General features: G+C 43.8%; 1 protein-coding gene across 2 annotated transcripts in view; it reads left to right on the top strand.

Moving 5' to 3' along the window:
* cadps2 (Ca++-dependent secretion activator 2) overlaps nt 1-17,506 on the top strand; it is a 660,384-nt gene that overhangs the window by 50,997 nt on the left and 591,881 nt on the right. The window lies entirely within an intron of this gene.

Here is a 17,506-nt window from a genome sequence, read left to right as displayed (position 1 = left end):
GGGTGTGAGGCCATTAACGCGATCTGTGCCCACATCCGCGCAGATTGCCACTTTACCGAAACCCGGGAATGGCGGCGATCCGCTTCACGTCTGAAACGGGTGCAACGGCGATTCAAATACATTTGCATGCATTTCAATTGAATTAATGAACTGCCCGTCCAACTTTATCAGCATTTCCCCCTTTACCACAGTGTTCGCCGATCAGGAATCGCGCCAAAATGAACCTGCTGAATAAAAGTCTGTTTCGGGCACTCCAGCTGCTGAAGAGCACGCTCAGAGCTTCCAATGGCTCTCTGACTCAGATCAGTGGTTCGGGGGGAGAAGGGAGGCGGGTCAGATCATTCTCTGGTTTGGGGCGGGGGGTGGAGGGGAGTGAGGTCAGATCGTTGTCTGGTTGGGGGGAGGAGGAGGCAGGTCAGATGTATCTCTGTGGGGGGGAGGGAGGCCCGATCGTTGTCTGGTGGTGGGGTGGGGAGGGCTGATCGTTGTCTGGTGGGGAGGGAGGAGGAGGTGGGTTAGATGTTACTCTGGGGGGGGGTGCAGATGGATCTCTGGAATGGGGGGTCTGCTGCCACTCTGCGGGCGATTGGGGTGGAATGGAGCAGGAGGTCGTGATCGGTTTGGGTAGCGGGGGGGTGGGTGGATAAGGGGGACAGCGATCTCAGTGGGTAGTGGGGGGGGGGATAAGGGGGACTGTGATGTGTGGGGGGGGAGATTGCTCCCGCTTGTTGCTCCCGGGCCGCTTTAAAATTGTTTTCCAACTGTGCATGCGCAGTTCAGAGCTCCGATTGTTTCGGCCGTGCTAAGCCCTGCCCACAGCGCGAATGGGACTCGCGATTTTTTTTTCAGGCTGAGTGTGTATGGGAGCGCCTGTAAGCAGATTTCCAAGTCGGATCTGCATTACGCCCAGATTCGGCACTTAGAATGAAAATGGTAAAATCAGGCCCATAATCTAGGTTCACACTTGTGCAGTGTCTGTATTAAGGGAATGCCACACTCCTTCACATGACATGTTGAATTGAATCCTTGTTCGTTCTTGGAGAAATGGAGTTCACCTGGTGTCTTGGCCAATATGTGGCTCTCGCCAACATCTAAAGCACATGATTTGATCATTTATTAAATTCCTTATTGCCTGTGAGTGCTTGTTGTATACAAATCGGTTGTCATGTTTCTTGCATTACAGCATTAACTACTCCTCTCCAAAAAAAGTACTTATTTGGTTATGATGCACTTTGGGATGTCCTGTGGTTTTGAACGATGCCATAAATGAAAGTTTGTCTGTCTTCCCCTTGATCACAGTACTGGATAACATTTTTCAGGCCTGTTTGGAACATCCTGGGTACGTGTGCGCCTGCTGTAATATGCATTTTCTAGTAAACCGCCGGACAAGGATTATTTACTGTGTTATGGTTTATTAAATAAAGATTATTGGCTAGTAAAAGTTTCTAGCAGGTAAATCAGAATAGGGCTACCCCTTTTCTCAGCCATTTGAAAACGGTGTGTTGAAGTTAGAAACTGTTAATATTTCTGGGTTATATTTTAATTTTCTGTACTCTGATAGCCACATTCCTTTGAAAACCATCGTCCTGAACCCCACTTAACCTTGACTTGTTCTAGGGATTGTTACTTCCTTGATCTGTGCCAATTCACCGCCATGACTCTGTATGAACTCCTCCAAATATCATTTCTACTGGAGTGAACAATATCACAACTGACATTCTTGTTACTGTGATTCATTATCCCTCTTCAACCTCTAGTTTTGAAGCAATCAATCTTCCAACATTGGCGAGCTCTGTTAGACTATGGTCACTTAGTTCTGATCTTGTTTTTCTGATCATAACTAGGGAATTTCTATCAATGTTTTCTCTTCCCACCCTCCAGTTCTCTTTCTGTCGACTGCTGCCCTTTGGTGACATTCCCCTCGAGCACGGAGTCCGCTTCCACGTGTATGCTGATGACATCCTGTTGTTGTACGCTCACCATTCCCCTCGACCCGTCCGTTACCTCGCATCAGTCAGAGTTTGTTTGGTGCACCATCTCTGAAATCCTCCAGATCAAAGCCATTGTCCTTGGGCACCGATACAAAAATCAATGCTGCTATACAACACTATACCTGAAATCCAGATCAAACCTTAAGGTGGGCCTAAAGAACTGATGTATAAATCTATTATGATGCACAATTTCTAATGCATCTGGAGTTGTTGTTTCCTCCATACTTCACTGCAACTCTAATGGGTCATGTAAGACTGCAGAGATCAAGGTACTGAACTACCCCATCACAGATACCATCAGACCTTTTGTAGGCCCTATTTAAACCAGCCCTCGGACTTGGTCATTCAGTTGAGTGCCACATATTGAAATCCAGTTTCCAGAGCTCTGCACCGAAGGAACTAGCAGTTCCCTGACTGCCTGCCTCCAACCTCACCCCATTAACTCTGGTATTTGCTTTTGTTCACTTGCGTTCTGTGTTTCATTTCAGTTTGATGAAGTTTTGACCCTATGTACACTCAAACTCTGTTGAAATGTTACTATTGTTCACAAAGCCATTCTAAAGATTTCCAGTTTTGCCTTTAGAAAATACTATCAATTAATGGCTGATTCATCAGCTAAATTGACTTTTGGCAATTTCTGGATATTTTTTCCTGAATTATTCCCATGAAGTAAAAGGAGGCAAAGTGATCGTGCGCACTTCTGATTTTAGCACATTGAGATTCGTTGCTAGTGACAGCACTGTGTGAGGAATAATAAGGGTTGCCAGGGTCAATACCTGTATAATCCAGAACCCAAGACACAATGTAGTCACAGGTAGACTAATTAGTCTTGTTATTTTCGCTGCCCTTCCAATCTACCTTTGGTGTACATTTTCTGTAAAGCATTCCAAATGTGTGTAACGTTTGATTGTGGAGCAGGAATTAATTTTGGGTGAATTAAATGACTAGTTCCAAGACATAAAAATAGACATGGGTGCAAGTTGTACGCATCATTTTATATTTAATATCAATTTTGTTTGCCAATATGCAGTGGACAGGAACATGTTGAGTGTACTGTGTGGTCTTCACTATGCCAGCTGGTTGTCAGTTTGCAAGGGGAGAGACCACAATGAAAGATCTGCTTTCTTGCTATTCCAAAAGCAGACACCAAGCCCTCCAGTTTCTAATAGATTAGTGCATGGGAATGGTAAGTTTGCCCTACTGCATTGTGCACCATAAATAGCATTGGGGCAGACTTAGAAACCAAACATCCTTTAATTTTCCAAAACCATACGCTGTTAGTTACAGTTGACATAGCAAAATTTTACGGATGCTGGAGATTGTTTGAAGAGTCAGATTGGACTCTTGTTTCTGTCTCCATGGATGCTGCCAGTGAGTTTTCTTTCCAGCATTTTCTGGTTTTTGGTACAGTTTGGAGTGATTTTTCATGTCCACATTCCTGATGGGGAGCCTCACCTGAAGTCTGGAATATGTTGGGCTGCATATATATGATTTCTTGATCTGCTTGTCGAGCATTTTCACTTCAATATTTGCACTAATATCAGTGATTTTTTTTTTCACTTTACTGTTGCCATCTAGCACACCCCACTGCCCGGTGGATGGGTGTCTTGGTGGGGTGAAAAGATCGGTTGACATCTGGTGTGGGAACATTGTGGTGGCAGTAGGTTCCACACTACTCTTCTTCTGAGCTATTGGAGCCTGTTCTGCTTCACCACTTCACCTGGTTTCTATTTCTACCAGTCTTGTGTATCACAGCCTCAGTTATTCACGTTCTCTGTGGCTGAAAACTCTCTTTAATTTCTCTTATTGGACTTCCTGCCATCTCATTAAATAACTCAAGCATTTAGCTATCTCTTGTTTCTCAGAGATCATTTGCCTCCTTGTTTTTATTTCTATTTCAGGATTCATTACTTTTACCTCAATTTAACCCAACAGTATGACAACAAGAAGGTGTCAGACATTATGCACTTCAATCACTTTAATGAACAAAGTGTTTGAGTGCTTGTAATCCCAGAGTAAGATATCCATGGTTCTGTTCACAGTTTAAAATGTCATTTGTCTATAATTCTTTTCCAGTTTTGAGGAAGTGTCTACTCTTGTAACGTGAACGCATTTTGTTTCTTCCAAAGATGCTGGGTGTCCCCTCTCTATTTCAGATATATTTAATTTGATGTAGGGGTAAAGGTCATTGTCCCAGAAACGTGCCTTCAACCTGGATCAGAGTTGCCCAACCTTTTCCAGCCGCAGAACCTTTTTGACCTCCCAGGAACATTGATGGAACTGCTGAGAAACACTCTTCTTATGTTGAAGAGCTAAACCACAAAAATGGTCTTTATGCAATAGGTACAAACATACAAGAACAAATTTAGGAAGTCTTTTCTATTTCTTATTTGTAATTTAAAAAGTTCACTTATTCAACAGTACTCAATTCTTACCTTTTTTTTGTCATTTTTAATGGGAGGAGTGAAACTGCCTCTGTTGCTCACATATGTTTAAGATTAAGAGTGCAGCTAGAGAGCTGGATTCTCACACCAGGCATGTGTGCGAGCTCCGCCCTCACGTGCTCCTTGCGTGCGTGCATGTGCTCTTGCCCTAGCCTGGACCTTTTGAGGACGTTTCCCGGTGTCTCCAGCTTGTCCAATCAGAGTTTGGCTTCTCACTGCATTAGTTGCTCATAGCAATTTTCAAATTTATACATTAGCCTGGCCTTCTTGTAGAACCCTGGATGTATCCAATGGAACCCAGTTTGGGAACCCCTGCTCTAGATTATTAACAGACCACTTGGCCTAACTGGTCCACTGGTTATGCAATTCTGTTGCACCCAAGTCTCCTTCCTCGCTAATTCATCCAATATCCTTCTATTCCTTTTTTCCCTCGTGCTGATCTAATTTCCCCAGAAATGCATCTGTGCTATTTCTCTCAACTTCTCCTTGCATTCTACCTTCTTACCACTCTCTGGGTAAAGAAGTTTCTCCTGAATTCCCTATTTATTAACTACCTTACATTTGTAGCCTGTAGTTTTGGACTAGTGGTTGAAATTACTTTCCTTGCTGACCCTATAAAACTGTTTCACCGTTATCAAGAATGATCCTTCAACCAGTTCTGATGAAGGGTCATCCAGACTCAATGTTGCCTCTATTCTCTATCTTCACAAGTGCTGTGAGACCTGCTGAGATTTTCCAGCATTTTCTGTTTTTGTTTCAGATTCCAGCATCCGCAGTATTCTGCCTTTATCACCATTACCAAGATGTCTATCAGGTCGTCCACTCATTCTTCTCTTTTCTAGATAAATGAACCTGAGTCTGCTAAGCTTTTCCTTTCAATTCTGGTATTATTTTGTGAATGATTGTTGCACCTTCTTCAAAGCCTCTGTATCCTGTATCAGATATCCCATGGTGGGATGATTGGGCCACATTTGTGCAGGGAGTAATGTCTTTTTTTTTGGAATCTGGATATTCACAGTCACTGGTCTTTGTGAATTTGGATGCTTCACTCTGGGATTACAAGCACTCGAGCACTTTGCTAATTAAATGATTTAAGTGCCTAATGTCTGACACCTTTTGTTATGCTGTTTAGCTAAATTGGGTTAAAAATCATGAATCCTTTACCCAAAAATCCTTTTCAAAAGTGTTTTAAGGACTACAATAGGCTTAATCATCGGCTGTTATATAACGACTTCCAAAAGAGAGAGCTTTCAATAAATATATAATAATGTTAAGCAGAATATTCATTAGAGGTGGATTTTACAAGGGGATTGATTACCTCTCCTCTTTCATTAAAATCCCCCCGGCCCCCGCTTTCAAATATACCCCAGTGGGGTAAGTTTCACCTGGTAGAATAGGTTCAATTGAAACATAATATTTTGACTCCCAAGGAAGATTCTTGGGTGGGATCTTCCAGTCCCGCTCTCCTCCAGTATCGCGTAGTCCCACCGAAAGTCAATGAACCTTTGGCTGGGCTGCCAAATCTCCCGCAACTTGGCTGAAAAATCTCAGCTTTCCAGTACCTGCTCCCATCCCCTATCTCAGCAGCCTGAAATTCTCAAACAGTCTTGCTTGCAAGTCATTGTCATGATAAAATACTAATTAGAAGAATCATAAGTATTAGGAGTAGGCGATTTAGCCCCTCTAACCTGCTCTGCCATTTAATACGATTATAGCCGATCTCATCTCGACCTAAACTCCACTCACTCACCTACCCATTCACCATAGCCCTTCAGACCTTAACTAATACTTGCATTTTGCACTGCAGTTCTTTCTGTCCAAAAATAAGGTGCCATAGTTTGAAGAAGATTTATTTTGTTCCCTCCAGGACCAGCGGATTTAGTCCCCATGGTGATGCTCTTGGTAAAGCAGATGATGCACTATTTTATGAGCACCTAGGGGAAAGGTTTGACAAATCGCGTAGCAATGCGGGTTAATAAAGCACTGGGATTAGTTTCTAGAGGGATACAATAGCAGAGAAGTTCTATTAAATTTCCATGGAGCATGCTCGGACTATTCTGTATAGTTCAGACCTGTATTACTAAACCGATAATTGGCGAAAAGTGAAAAATATTCACAAAGCTGATACAAGAACTGAGTGGGTACAACGACCAGGAAAGCCTAAACAACCTGGGACTGTTTCTCCTAGAAAAGGGAAATGAAAGATGAGCTTTGAAATGAAGAAGTGGTAGATGTGAAAATGTAAAGCTTGTGGGAGAATCCAAAATTGGGGCTCATAAATATGATAGTCGTTAATGAATCCAACACACAATTTTGGAGAAACCTCCTGACTTGGAGAGTGGCTAGTCTGCTGTAAGTGAAACTTAAAGTAATCTTACCATTCAGTAATCAGAGGCCGAGATCATTCCTGACAGCATTGATAGGAGTGACAAATGGACGGTCCTTGTGGAGACCAAGTCCATCTCCATGCTGAGGAAAGTGTCCATCGCGTATATGCTAAATGGGATATATTCAGAACAGATCCAGCATCTCAAAATCGGACCTCTATGAGGTGCTGGGGACTATCAGCAACAGAATTGTAGTCCTCTGCAATCGGAAACCTCCATAGTCCAACAAAACCCTCACTCTACCATAACCAACAAGTCAGAGGATTAACTCTAGTTTGCAAAAACAACTTGTGTTTATATAGCACATTTAACATAAGAAAAGTGCCAAGATTCTTCACAGGAGCATTATAAAGCCAAGATACCATGCCTCATGAGAGATTAGGTTGGATGACCAAAAGCTTGTTCAGAGGAAAGTTTTAAGGAGCTTCTTAAAGGAGGAAAGCTAAGTTTAAAAAGGTGGAGGGAGGAAACTCCAGAGTTTGAGGCCCAGGTAACTCGAGGTATGGCTGCCAATGGTGAAATAGTTATAATTGGGAATGCGCAAGAGGCCAGAATCGGAGGAGCGCGGATATCTGTTACGGTTGTGGGGCTGGAGTAGATCACTGAGATGGGAGGAGTAAGTCCATGGAAGGATTTGAAAACAAGGATGAGAATTTTATAATGAAGGCATTACTTATGTAGGTCAGAGAATACAGGAGTGATAGGGGCATGGGTCATAAGTGTGAGGTAAGACATAGGCAGCAGAGTTTGAATGACCTTGAGTTTACAGAGGGTAGAATGGGGCAGACCACCAAGAGTGAGCTTGGAACAGTTGAGTCCAGAGGCACCAGATATAATGGGAAAGTTAGGTATGCTAAACAGCAGAAGAGGCACGTTATAAACTGAGCTAAGTGATCCTGTAAACAAAAAATCTGATCAAACTCTGCAGAGCTACCACATCCAATTGTGAATAGTAGTAGACAATTAAACAACTGACTGGAAGAGGCAGCTCTGCAGATATCCCCATCCTCAATGATGAGGGAGCCCAACACAACAGTGAAAAAGATTAGGCTGAAGCATTTGCAACTGTCTTCTGCCAGAAGTGCTGAGTGGATAATTCGTCTTGGCCTCCTGAGGACCCAGCACAATGGATGCTGATCTTCAACCAATTGTGTTCACTCAACATGATCTATGTGCTCAACTGTTTCTCGATACAGCAAAGGCAATGGGTCCTAACACCATCCACTGTAAAGTCAAAGACCTGTGTTAGTAACCACCCTGCCAAGCCAAGCTGTTTCAATACAGCTACAACACTGGCATTTACTCAGCAATGTGGAACACAAAAAAACAGCACAAGTCCAAACTTGTTACTGTCTTATTAGTTTCCTTGCCGTAATCAGCACAGTGCTGGAAGATATGATCGAGCAGTACTAATGGCCTGCTTGCCAATGCTCAGTTTGGGTTCTGCCAAGTCACTCTGCTCCAGATCTCATTCTGATGCAAACCTAGAGCTTAATTCTTGAACTGTGTGACTTTGACATTAAGGCAACTTTGACTGAGGATGGTATCAAGGAGCCCTGGTAAAATTGAAGTCAATGGGAATTGGGATGCACAGGCTGTCAGTGGCCACTTTCTCTGACGGAAGCTATACCTAGCACAAAGGAACGTGGTGTGGTTGTTGGACAGCATGTGAATTCCTCAGGGTAGTGTCGTAGGACCAATCTTCAGCTGTGTCATGAATGAACTTCCTTCCAACAAAAGATGGATGTTTGCACAGTGTCAGTTACACTCATGACTTGTACTCCAATGAAACAGTTTGTGTCAGTGTGTAGCAAGACCCGCACAATGGGTGATAAGTGGCAAGCAATATTACAAGTGCCAGCCAATGACCTCCCTCTTGACATTCAACAGCATGACCATTGCTGAATTATCCGTCAACATCCTGGGAGTCACCATTGGCCAGAAAAGAAACCTGGACCAGCCTCTAAATATTGCTGCTACAAGAGCAGGTCCGAGGTTGCATATTCAGCAGTCCCTGGCTCCCCAAAGCCTGTCCATCGAGTCCGGATGAGTGCAGCTCCAATAAGACTCTAGAAGTTTGGCACAATCTGGAACAAAGCAGCTGTCGCCAGCTGCAATGTGGATCCTCTACAAGATGCACTACAGTAATTTGCCAATGCAGCTTCCAAACATATGGCCTCTACTACCTGGAATCCAAATCCATGAGCTCCCTACCCGAACAGCACTGTGGGTGTATTTGCACTCCATGGACTGCATTACTTCAGGAAAGCCGCTCACCACCATCCTTTTCAAGGGTCACTAAAAATGGGCATAAATGCTGGCAATACCAGTGATAACCACATCCGTAAATGAATAATATAAATCTTTCAGTAGAACCCATTCAAGTTCATACTCTTGTTTTCTAAGATCATTTTGCATTTATCGTATTATGAAACCATGCTGTATATGGAAAATGATTTTGGATTTACTGGCTAGAAGCTCATCATTGAACAAAATTAAAGCCCCAATTCCAGTGACGTTAGATCACAGTCAAAGGTGGCTGCACACTTGCATCACTGCACCTTGTACATTCCTCTCTCTCACTCATGCTTGTCACCCTGTCTCTTCCTCCCATGAATGTGCAGCTATATAGGGCTGGAATGTCTATGTTCCGCATGGCGTGTTTCACAGAGGTGGATCACCAGTGGCAGGATCTACTGGTTCCACCACTGTCAACAGGCTTTCCTATTGTTTGCACCCCCCGACGCATGGGGGTTTGTCATCAGTGGGACTGGGAGATCCTGCCGGTGAGACTGGCTGGAAAACTCTGGCCATAGTATTTCTTCCAGTTCTAAATACTGTACTTTTTTAGTTTCATTTCTCCATTTTCTTTTTACCCTTCAACCTATAGGTTGTACATTTCCTTAAGCTTTTGCTTTGTAAATTATATTTGATTGAAGTTTTGTTTATCCTGCAATTGACAGCTTTAAATAAATCGCGTCTTCCTTGGGAACTAAAAGATTGGCTGTTTCCATTTTAAGTAAGAAGTCTCAACACCAGGTTAAAGTCCAACAGGTTTATTTGGTAGCAAATACCATAAGCTTTCGGAGCACTGCTCCTTCGTCAGATGGAGTGGGACTGTGCTCTCAAACAGTGCACAGAGACACAAAATCAAGTTACAGAATACTGATTAGAATGCGAATCCCTACAACCAGTAGGGAGACTGTAGGGATTCGCATTCTAATCAGTATTCTGTAACTTGATTTTGTGTCTCTGTGCACTGTTTGAGAGCATATTCCCACTCCATCTGACGAAGGAGCAGCGCTCTGAAAGCTTATGGTATTTGCTACAAAATAAACCTGTTGGACTTTAACCTGGTGTTGTGAGACTTCTTACTGTGTTCACCCCAGTCCAACGCCGGCATCTCCACATCATGACTTCCATTTTAAGTACCAGAGAATGACATACCTAAAAACATAGATATTTTAACTTTGCAGAACAATGGTGCTGGAAATTGAACTTGAATAAAGGCACTGCTGTGAAATTAAACAGCTGTCTGACCATGATCCTTTCATCAGAATTATTGCCATAAGGGTCAGTTATCAAAGTGTTAACTAAATAAGCTGTAACAAGATGCTATTTCAGTATGTCCCATTTCCTCCAAATGCTTAGAACAGGATATTAACAGAACTAACCTGTCTCCCTGTTGCAGTCATGGGTTCTTGTTACTGTATGAAACGTTGTCTCTCAGATTCTAGAAATGTCTTCCAGATGGCACAATGTGGTCACACTGTCCAGCCATGTGTTACATTTGCTGAATTTTAGTCTACACTCACTGCTGAAGTGACTTAGCAGATGGTTTCCTTGGGTGATGTGTGCCACAGTAATCCTAATCAATTCACAGAGTGAGAAATATTGAAACCATAAAATCCCTACAGTGCAAAAAGAGACCATTCAGCCCATTAAATCTGTACTGCCTCTCAAAGAGCATCCTACCCAGGTGCCTTGCCTCCTCCCTATCCCTGTAATCCCGTGCATTTACCATAGCCAATCCCCCTAACCTGCGCATCTTGGGACACTAAGGGGTAATTTAGCATGGCCAATCCACCTAACCTGCACATCTTTGTACTGTGGGAGGAAAGCAGAGCACCCGGAGGAAACCCACGCAGACACCGGGAGAATGCGCAAACTCCACACACACAGCCACCCAAGGCCGGATTCAAACACAGGTCCCTGGTGCTGCGTGGCAGCATGCTAACCGTTGTGCCACCACGCTGTCTCATCAATAAAAATGATTCTATTTCAAGAAATAAAGGCTGGAATTCCCCACTCCCACCTCCCCCCAGCGGGATCTTCCAGTCCTGTTGATGGCAACTCCTGTGGCCAAGTTTTCCAGTGGCAGAGGGTGCGTGCCATGCAAATCCCTGTGGACATCAGTGGGGCTGGATGGTCCTGCAACCTGTCAATGGTGTCAGAAAACATGCCAAGGGGGCTGGAAAATTCTGCCCTAAGTTTGGCTTATTGGTATCCTCCAATGTTACGTCACAAAGTGGAATAGTTTCTTCAATTAATATCAAATTAACTTGGGGAAAGTGCATCTGTCAGCAGACCCCTGAAGTCTCCTCCAGATACTCGAACTTTTAAAATTGACTTTGATCCCAGCAGAAGAAGATGGGCTAGTACGACTGGCATTTCAAAAAGGAATGTGTATCTTGTTGACTAAGAAAAAGAATGTGTGTCTTAGTACAGAGCAGCATAGAGAGCAGCTGGTTTGGAGTTCAGTTGTTCCACTCTGAGAAAGAAGATCAGTAATCTGAGAGAGAAGTGTAAGGATTTACCTGGAAGGAATATTACTGCTTTTAAATTGTTCCATTCCTTCGCTATCCACTAATGTTACCTCACTTCTAACTGGCAGATTTCAACACTAATTCATTCAATTATGTAAAGTGATACTGACTGTGTACTGTGATGGATGCCATTCAAAGCTATACTTAAAAAAAAACCTACATTTCCTCTGGCTTTTTGACCTTGTGCAAATCTAAAAGAAGAAAAAAATGAGGATAAGAATACGTAGGAACCTATTTTGGTGCAAAGAAACCCTAAGGCCCAGATCTCTATCATGTTGAGAAGCGTTTTTTTTACTCTTTAACCTCTCCATCATGATAAAAATCCTGGAAATGGCCTAAAATTCTAAGACCCAGTCTTGAACACTGCATGCCCCATTTTTATGGGGGTTGGAAATAGATTTGGGTTGGGGCTGACAGAGGCATTGTTTCGAGGCAACTGTTCATTTAAATCTCAGCTGCCTCTGAAATGGGATTTTGGTAAGCCAAGGAGAGTGAAACTATGTTCCGATTAGACCAGGTAAGAGTGGGTCTGAACTTGGTGAATTCATCTGGATAACCTGGATACCCTATTGGAGAGGCAAGGTACACGGCGTTGTTAAATGTGAACATGATTATGCACTTCTTATACAGAAACTCATTGGAACTGTCCAGTTGTCAAAGAACTGTCCAGGAATGGTCAAAGAGTACTAAGTGAGTTGGCATGGAGGGGATAAGGGAAAAGGGTGGTGTTGAGGGAATGGGTTGGCATAAATTGACAGACTATGAAGGGCCATGGGGTTATGGGACATTGAGGGTATGAAGGCCCATGATAGATCAGTAGAGGGATATGGGTTGACATGCGGCGCCATGGGAGGGCTGTTGATGGGGGTTATGGAATGACATAGGTTAGCATGCATGGGCCATAGGAAGTGTGTGCGTGCTGGGGGGGGGGGGGGGGGGGGGGGGTGGCGGTGTGTGTGTGTGTGGGAAAGCATTGAGAACTGGAGGATGTTTTTAATGTAATGCAGTACCTTAACACAGAGGCAGGCCAGGAATCCCCCCATCTCTGTGCGTCTGAATCGGAAGTGCAAACCTGGACTAAATCATAGAATCCCTACTTTGCAGAAGGAGGCCATTCGGCCGATCAAGTATGCTCCAACCACATTCCCACCCAGGTCCCATCCTCCTCATCCCACACATTTAATCTGACTAGTTTCCCTGACACGAAGGGGCAATTTATCATGGTCAATCAATCTAACCCGCACATCTTTGGAGTGTGTGAGGAAACCGCAGCACCCGGAGGAAACCCACGCAGACACTGGGAGAATGTCCGGGTGGAGTTTGCACAATCACCCAAGGCTGGAATTGAACCCGGGTCCCTGGCACTGCGAGGCAATAGTGCTAACCACTGTGCTGCCGTGATTCTCTTACAAACTAAATATTACTTTTTAACACATGGACGTTTCTAGATGGTAACATTAAATTTTGTCCACTTACATTCATTACTACCTGGTTGCTTTTCGAGTCGACGCAGTGATAATTGTAAGTTGAATGGTGTAGGTTTCCCCTGACCCAGCTTATGCATTATTCTAGTCTGAGGCTGGGGATGGAAGCTTGTGTTCAGGAATAGTTATGTGAGTAGTATCATCCCTGGGTAGCTAGCTCAAGCATTTTTCTTTCCCCTCGTGTGACAGGCAAATTGATCATGGAGGCCATTGCTACTCGAGCTGAATTACTTGCGCATACTTAGCACAATAGTTTCCAAATGACCATTGCCTTTTGTTTTGTTAATTCTGTGGATGTAGGAATTGTTTGTAAGACCAGCAGTTTTTGCCCATCCCTATTTGTCCTCGAGAGGGAACCGTTGCAGCTCATGTGTCAATGGTGTTTTCACAAGTCTGTTTGGGAGATAATTCCAGACTTTTGATCCAGTAATCCTGCAACATTGATCTATATGTCCAAGTTGTGAATTTTGGGGGGTATTTGGGAGATGGAGATGTTCCCATGCAACTGTGAGACTTAACCTCTTGGGTTGTGTAAATGCTGTTTGAAAGGTCTTTGAAAGTTGCTGCAGTGTATTCTGCAGTCACAGTGGTGGAGGGACTGAGTGAACAAAAAAAATTACAGCACAGGAACAGGCCCTTTGGCTCTCCAAGCCAGCACCGACCAAGCTGCCCGACTGAACTCACACCCCTTACCCTTCCGGGGACCATATCCCTCTATTTCCATTCTATTTGTGTATTTATCAAGACGCCCCTTAAAAGTCACTATCGTATCTGCTTCCACTACCTCCCCCAGCAGTGAGTTCCAGGCACCCACTACTCGTGTAAAAAAAAACTTGCCTCATACATCTCCTTTAAACCTTGCCCCTTGCACCTTCTAAACCTATGCCCCTAGTAATTGACTCTTCCACGCTGGGAAAAAGCTTCTGACTATCCACTCTGTCCATGCTCCTCATAATCTTGTAGACTTTTATCAGGTCGTCCCTCAACCTCCGTCGTTCCAGTAAGAACAAACCAAGTTTCTCCAACCTCTCCTCATAGCTAATGCCCTCCATACCAGGCAACATCCTGGTAAATCTTTTCTGTACCCTCTCCAAAGCCTCCACATCCTTCTGGTAGTGTGGCGACCAGAATTGAACACTATATTCCAAGTGCAGCCTAACTAAGGTTCTATAAAGCTGCAACATGACTTGCCAATTTTTAAACTCAATGCCCCGGCCGACGAAGGGAAGCATGCCGTATGCCTTCTTGACTATCTTCTCCACCACCTGCATTGTCACTTTCAGTGACCTGTGTGCCTGTACACCCAGATCCCTCTGCCTATCAATACTCTTAAGGGTTCTGCCATTTACTGTATATTTCCTATCTTCGACCTTCCAAAATGCATTGCCTCACATTTGTCCAGATTAAACTCCATCTGCCATCTCTCTGCCCAAGTCTCCAACCGATCTGCATCCTCTGATGGTTCTCATGGGTTGGGAACATCCTGTTTCATTTTGTTACTCACTTCGAGCCTCGGGGCACTGAGGCCAATTACAGTATTATCTAGCACAGCACCATCTGAGATGAAGCTGAATCACCATAAGGAAGGACTCGAATCTGAACCATTCCAGGCGTTGTGGTTCCGTGTCCTATTACACTGAGAAAAAATCTCCTCCAAAAATACGCATGTAAAGAACCGAGGCAGAGGAAACCTCCATTTGTGTGCTTACCTACTCAGATACAAAAACACAGCTCTGATGTTTCTTGGAGGAATTATTTACCATAAAATTGGTTGCAAAATGGACATTTGTATGATCTTCCTCTAATGAAATGTTAGAAACTTAAAAACAAGACCTCTCTTCAAAGGAGATAATAAGTGGTATTATCGTGGCATTTCCACTCCCCAGTCGATTCTCTTCTAACAATGACTTGATAATCCAAAAGAGGTTGGCACTGGGACAAACAGATTAACCAGTTGCACAAACAGAGCTGGGAGCTATAAATTCACATTTTGTATTCTGAGCTGTATTTGTGGAGAGGAGTCACTTTTTTTTTTGCTTCATCGTTCCTCCTTTAGAAAATGATTGTTTGGAACAATAGGAAGGATAAAGTAGCAAATATACTTTGGAAAATGGGGGTCTAATGAGGCCCCGCTTTCACGGTCTGTATTCGTACTGAAAATCAAGATCAGGCGAGCTTTTGCCCTCCTGCTTCACGGGAGGTTTCTGTCCTCCCTGAGCTCGCCTTAGGACACCTGTGTTACAATGTGACAGGTGTACTGCCCCAGTCAAACTCCCCACCTGCCACTGTCCGCGGAGTGGGTCCCGCCCAGGTGCTTTCGACCGGAAGGCGAGAGCCCCTCGGGGCTCGCCTACCCACCTCACCTCACAGGGAGTTAGGATATACAAATTAGGAAAAATAGTGACGTTAATTAATAAGGCCATTTCATTCAAAACAACCAGAGCCAATTTGTACCATCAGCTGGCTTTGAAAGGAACATAAGAGCCAGAAAGAAGACCTACGGAAAGATTTGTAGTGCAGGAATAACAAAACAAAGGTAGCATTGCCTTTCTTAAAAACTTCGCTGTTCAAGGGTGAGATTCACAGGAAAATTGTCTCTCTCCTTTTTATTCATTCGTGGGACACGGGTGCCGCAGGCTGGCCAGCACTTATTGTGCATCCCTAGTTGCCCTTGAGAAGGTGGTGGTGAGCTGCCTTCTTGAAACGCTGCAGTCCATGTGCTGTGGGTTGACCCAAAATTCCTGTTAGGGAGAGAATTCCAGGATTTTGACCCAGCGACTGCGAAGGAACGGCGATCTATTTTCAAGTCAGGATGGTGAGTGGCTTGGAGGGGAACTTGCAAGTGTTCCCATGTGCCCTTGTCCTTCTCGATAGAAGTGGTCATGGGTATGGAAGGTGCTATCTAAGGATCTTTTGTGAATTGTTGCAGTGCCTCTTGTAGATAGTACACACTGCTGCTAGTGAGCATTGGTGGTGGAGGGAGCGAATGTTTGTGGATGTCAATCAAGCAGGCTGCTTTTTCCTGGATGGTGTTAAGCTTCTTGAGTGTTGTTGGAGTCGCACCCATTCAGGCAAGTGGGGAGTATTCCATCACACTCCTGACCTGTGCCTTTGTAGATGGTGGATAGGCTATGGGGAGTCAGGTGGTGAGTTACTTGCCACCGTATCCTCTGACCTGCTGTTGTAGCCATTGCAACACGGTAGCATAGTGGTTAGCACTGCTGCCTCAGCATCAGGGACCTGGGTTTGATTCCCAGCTTGGGTCACTGTCTGTGCGGAGTCTGCACATTCTGTGCGGAGTCTGCACATTCTCCCTGTGTCTGCGTAAGTTTTCCAACAGTCCAAAGATGTGCAGGTTAGGTGGATTGGCCATTCTAAATTATCCCTTGGTGTGCCAGGATGTGTGGGTTAGGGGAATCGGCCATGGTAAATACATGAAGTAAGAGTTTTAACAACACCAGGTTAAAGTGAAGTTACAGGGATAGGCTCTGGGTAGGATGCTCTGTCAAAGAGTGGAGACTGACTCGATGGACCAAATGGCCTCTTTCTGCACTATAGGGATTCTAGTCTTTTCTATGATTCTATTACACTAAAGGCAGAATATAAATGCAAGTTATTGGCAGTGGCTGAATTTGGAATGAAGTTGGGTGCAAGACATTTACCTAAAAGCAGAAGAGACTTGAGCCGCCTTTTAAAGTAGCTGAATGAATGTGGGGGTGGAAAAGGGTGGTCAAAAATTTGAATAATATTGCTTCCATATCCCAGCATCAGTTCACTGGAGTAGAAGTGCAATCTTCAATCTGCTAAAAGCTGATGTTTGTTTTCATGCCACTATGGAATATAATGCAGTAAATAAAAACTGTAAAGAGGTGAAATATTGCTACCATTCTGATTAATTGATTTGCATGGCAGTAATGTAGATAATGAATGGCACTGATACAATATAGCATTGTAGCACTACACGTGGCCCAGATCACTTGCTTAAATTATTTACATAAATGTCTCTGACTTGAGAATTGGAAAAACACTTTCAAAATTTACGGCCACCACCAAATTAGGGGTTATAATTAATACTGAGGTGAATTGTGACAGAATACAAGAATGGCTGTGTGACTGGTGAAGTAATTTTAATATAGCGAAGTGTGAGGTGCGTTTTGGTAAGAAGAATAAGGAAGTCACACAGTTTTGGGGAAATAAGAGTTTAAATAAGGTAAAGGAACAAAATTATCTCTAGATATAGATATACAAATCGCTAAAAGCCATGACACAGATTGATGAGGCCATAAATAATAGCACTGGTGTTCATTTCTGGAGGTGGCATTTAAAAAGCAGAAAGGTCAACTTGACCACCACACTTGGACCACAGTATCTTTC

This window comes from Mustelus asterias, chromosome 9 (assembly GCF_964213995.1).
Source record: "Mustelus asterias chromosome 9, sMusAst1.hap1.1, whole genome shotgun sequence".
Classification (NCBI taxonomy): domain Eukaryota; kingdom Metazoa; phylum Chordata; class Chondrichthyes; order Carcharhiniformes; family Triakidae; genus Mustelus; species Mustelus asterias.
The sequence above is the reverse complement of the archived record's forward strand: the minus strand, read 5'-3'. Positions and strand labels throughout refer to the sequence as shown.